Source organism: Montipora capricornis, chromosome 12 (assembly GCF_036669925.1).
Source record: "Montipora capricornis isolate CH-2021 chromosome 12, ASM3666992v2, whole genome shotgun sequence".
NCBI lineage: Eukaryota > Metazoa > Cnidaria > Anthozoa > Scleractinia > Acroporidae > Montipora > Montipora capricornis.
The window spans coordinates 9,959,655-9,964,654 of record NC_090894.1 but is presented as its reverse complement, the minus strand read 5'-3'; the positions used below and the strand labels follow the sequence as shown (position 1 = coordinate 9,964,654).

The 5,000-nt window shown below is 41.0% G+C and overlaps 1 pseudogene; it reads right to left on the bottom strand.

Moving 5' to 3' along the window:
- Nucleotides 1-5,000, bottom strand: part of LOC138026502 (monocarboxylate transporter 4-like) — a 19,472-nt pseudogene that overhangs the window by 12,828 nt on the left and 1,644 nt on the right.

Sequence of the window (5,000 nt, the reverse complement as noted above, 5' to 3'; positions counted from 1 at the left end):
CCCGCCCCCACGGAGGGCTGTACAGCCCATATGATAAGATCGGTTATTTGATGGCTGGGTCTAATGTGATTGTCCCAAGAACTGCCTTAGTTTAGTCTTGACAAACTCAATTGAAAGCCATCTCTTACAGGTCTCACAAGCTCGTCTCCCACAGCATCCTTCCTTTGCACTCAACATTTTCATCATTTCTGATATCCACAGTTTCAAAGTCCTGTGTCTGTTTTTTGTTGAAGATGAGAATAAGAAGCAATGCTGCAGCTACATATGCTACAACTGCGGCTAGAATAAATGAAGGAATGTAGGAGTGGAGATGATCTGTCATGAAACCTGTAAGAACACATAATTTGAATATACAAGGTTAAAGGTCAAGGTTAATGTCATTAAGAGTATAGTGTGGCCCATGTGGAACAGACCTACACCAGGGGCCACGGAGTACGTTTGAAAGTGTGTGTGGGGATTGACTAGGTTTTGGTATGGATCACAGAAGTGTGAGTGGGAGGGGGAAGAGGTTTCAGAGAAAACAACACCGTATGGGAAAAGTGGCCCCTGGACAACAGAAACACCTTGCCCTACTCCTTGCAAATAGCGTGTGGGTTCTTTAATGTCAACAGAGTTTAATGAAAAAAAGTTGTGATATGGGTCCCATGGTTTACAGTCATTGTCTGAGAAGACTTGAAGGTCAAATCATTTGTACAAATGTAGATAGATTTACCAGGGAGTGCACTGCTATGTTTTCAGTTTAATATTTCAAGACCCTGGGAATGACACCTGACACCTGAACCACCCTGGACCGCCCCCACTAACGAGTAAAATTGTCTTGTGTTAGACACAGTAAAATCTATCAAGTCCCACACTTACGAGTCAATGGGTTAAATGGGAACATGATTTTGAACGGATGTTATGGGTTCTGGCACAGTCCGATTATCAAGTTTTATAGGTCAATAATAATCAAATAAATATTAAATACTTTAGGGACATGTAACGAATGAGAGATGCTAATAAAATAATCATTGTAATAAAAGAGATAATAATGCAAATACGAAGATTATTAATGTTGGCACTCGCAGATACGACAGAGGAACCAGGTGTAAGGCACATCTCTATCAAAAGTGAAGTCTAACAGAAAATTATTGGAGAAGCAACTTTGCTCTAATGACCCAGATGTATAAATGGTTATCTGGCACATACTGCAAGGGCTATTAATCCGTCCTTGGCTAAGGGAAGGGGAAAAGAATACTACACTGTATCTGATGCTTCCTCACGGTGCTCTCAAAGCCGTGATAAGCGTCAGCTGTAAGAGCTCTCAAAACTTCCAAGTGACTTAATCTATACCTCTGATATCAAGTTTCCAAGTAATTAAAATTTAACAATAATATTCTAACATGACCTACCTGCTAACGCTGGACCAGTTGCAATGAGAGGTGAATAACAAAGAGCACTCAATCCAAATGCAGCTGCTTTTCTACTGGCTTCTACAGAGTTTAGTATACAAATGTAAAAAGTACCAAAAACAACACCATCTGCCAATCCATAGAGGAAGGAAAATACTACAAGATCTGTGTATGTTTTGGCCTGAGAAAGATAAACTTGTGAAGAGCCATCCACAACAAGGCCAAACATGTAAACGTAAAGTGGATTCACACAACGTATGTTGCACATGAAACCGCTCAGCAATCGGCCAATGAATGTGGTGGTGCCAATGTACATAAAGAGCCTTGAGGCTGCGTCAGCAGATACAAGGAGATCTTCTGAGAACTTTACCTATCAAGGAAATTGTGGCAAGTTAAAAACAGAAACTTAATAATTATGAAGAATTTTGAGAATGGTACCATTCAAGACTGACCCGTCAAAATGGCAAGGAAAAATCCATTCCAGTGCAAGTCATCTCATATGGATGGAGTTTCAGGGCTGGTATGTTGTGCTTCCCATTTTACCACTCTTTCCTTAACCCAATTGGACTCCTCGGGGGGGGAGACTGCATCCACTCATGTCACTGAATGTCCCCTTATGTCTCCCCTGTCCTAGGAGTGAGACTTAACGAATTTTACTCTGTCTGTCTAATGCCAGACGATTTTACTCATCAATGGGTGAAAAGATAAAGAAACAAGGTGCTGAAAATTAGACTATAAAGACCTAAGAGACCAGGTGAGAAAATATGATTCAGTTGAACCGAGAGGGAAGACTTACCATTAACGTTGAGCTGGCTGTATTGTGGTGTATTATTTTCTTGATAGTTTATCGTCTAATAACCGTGGGAAACCAATATCAAGCGTTTCCATCATAAATGAATCAAGACCGAGGTTTGCACTATTAGTGAAAGTGAAAAGCTCTTTCCTTACAACGCAAAAAGTTCATATTATATTTAGTGGACTGACGTAAGAAACTAACCATTTAATTTGCCACTAACTTAGCCAGTCATTGAGGTTATCCCTAACGTGGAACTCAATGTAACTTGTGAGGTAATGAAGGAGAAAACAGAAACAGAGGAGGCATGAAGGATGCTGAAGAGGGAAGGCAATGATGAACGCCCATGTTAACCAGTTCACAACTTAGGCACCCCAGGATGTCCCCAGCTAACTAGTAAATCTTCTGGCATTATACAGAGTAAAATCTGCTGAATCTCATTCCCAGGAGTTAATGGGTTAATGGAGGGAGCAGGGTAGGGGTGACACATTTCATATTGTGACATGTAAAATGTTAAATTATCCCCTGTCACACCCCTCTTGCAACACACACAGGAAACAAGTCAGAGAATCTGTTTGGGCATCTTTAATGAAAACGAGAGGCCAAGGGGCTCGAGAAGACCCCAAGGGTGGGAGGGAGGGTGAACAACGACTCGAAAGAACAACGGGCGAAGCGAAGCGAAGCGTATTACACTGACGTGTCAGTCAATGGCAAGCCGGTCAACGCGTGGAGGCCTGGGGCAAATTAAGTTATTCCCTAGGAATATTAACTGCTGATGCGCAGAACAAATTGAACTCTTACCAGATGCAATCGTGGAGTGTTATGTCCTAAGTTGTTCAACATGTGACAGACAGTCAGCACTACAAACATTTTTTCTTTAAGAGCAGAAAAGTCAACAAAACATTGTTTTGGTTTTTTGATCAACCCCCCCTCTTGTTCATCTACACCATCTGATTCTGGATTTTCCTGATTGAATTCAAGCTGTTTCTTTTGTAAGACAGAAGGATCAAAAGTGATACCAAGTATACAAGCCACCGAAAAAATTCCTGCCATTACACCATAAGTCTTTTTCCATCCAAGGAGTTAAGCAATCCTCGAAGGATTGGTGCCACAGCAATAACGCCAATTCCTCTTCCTGATGCAATGATACCAGTAGCTATAGACCGCCTCTTTAAGAAGTACTGTGATGTTACCACATAACAAGACACAAACAAGCAGCTGCCTCCTAATCCAAAGAGGACGCCATAAGTCGCATACATGATGGCGATATTAGATGCAAGAGATGAAAGTGACAGGCCACAGATGCAGGATAAACCACCAAAAATAGTGGTCAAACGAAAGCCAAATCTATTTACTAGCATACCGGTTAGAGGGCCAAGGGCAAAAATCAAAGAGAGCCCAATGGATCCAACCCATGCTGGAGAACAAAGAAAAAGAGTGGGTTAGGATATCAACTAATTTCACCCATTCATCCCTTAAAGGCCCACCTTCAACCGACAGGCTTTTCGACAGTTTGTTTTTGTTATGGAAATTCGCATTGCTTATCACAGCGATCTGATTGGATAAATTTCAGCCTTGGCTGGATTTTCATGTATAAAAATTGTTCTACGGCACGCAAAGCCTGTCGGTTGAAGGTGGGCCTTTAAGTTGTCCCCGTTAATGAGTAAAACCAGCTGGCTTTAGACAGAGTAAAATCCTTTAGTCTCACTCTCAGGGCTGAAAAAGCGTTAAAGGAGATATAGTTTTTGAGTTGACGTAGATGTTGTTAACCCATTAATCCCCAGGGGGCTCCCAACAACAAGTAAAAATCGCCCGGCATTACGTATCTATACCGGTAATTCTCGTTCTCACAAATGAAATGGTTAAAGGCAATTTTCTGGCTGATTACAGATATGTCCAGAAATGCCCCCAATTTGATGCATGAAGATTTCAACAAGTGTGAGAAGTGTCCCCTCGTTCCTCTCCACAACTTTGACATTACTCGTGTCTCAATATACAGACAATAACGTCTCCCTAAAATGCTGCTCCTCGCATAGAGGATAAACAGCTGCATTTACCCTAAGCTAAAAATAATGCTAACCTTTACCCTTGAATTATTGTTTGAAATAGGTAGCAAAGGCTTAGACGTAAAACGATGTAAAAATTGGGCATGCATCTAATTAGGTGCATAATTATATAGCAGCATCAAAATCCAATATCGCCAACAAATCTATCTTTTGTTACGGGTAATTTTTGCCAACTGCCCAAATTTAAAATAAATTGGATAGTTTTTGCTGGAACGTTTACTTCAGCTTTGAACAGACCGTCCAATTTGAGAACAATCTGGATACTTTCCATGAACCAATCAAGTGTCAAGATAATAAAAGAACGGAGTAATAGCCAATCAGGTTGCAGCTCACGCGACACTGTTGAGCCACAGAATGGACACTGGAAGTGACAATTTCACTCGCAGGACAGTGGTTTCTCTCAGATGTTTAAAACTAATCGCCGTTAACAGTGAGAGCTATGTAATTAATAGGTAACAGGACTACATGCTTGTCCAATTTGGAAATAATTGGATTAAAAAATTCCTCCCACTGCCAAATTGGATGAGCCTGCATTCCAAATTTAACTTGCACTGGGACCTTTTCCAATTTGGCAGTCTTCAGAATTTTTCAAATCCAGTTATTTCCAAATTGGACAGCACCTAGTCCTATTACACACACTAACTTCTGGACGTAAGTGGCTTATTACCCAGACTGCAGTCTGCACCCAGCCCTGGGTAATAACTAGTACTTAGATACAGTGATACTCTTTGCAATCTCTTAATTCACTCA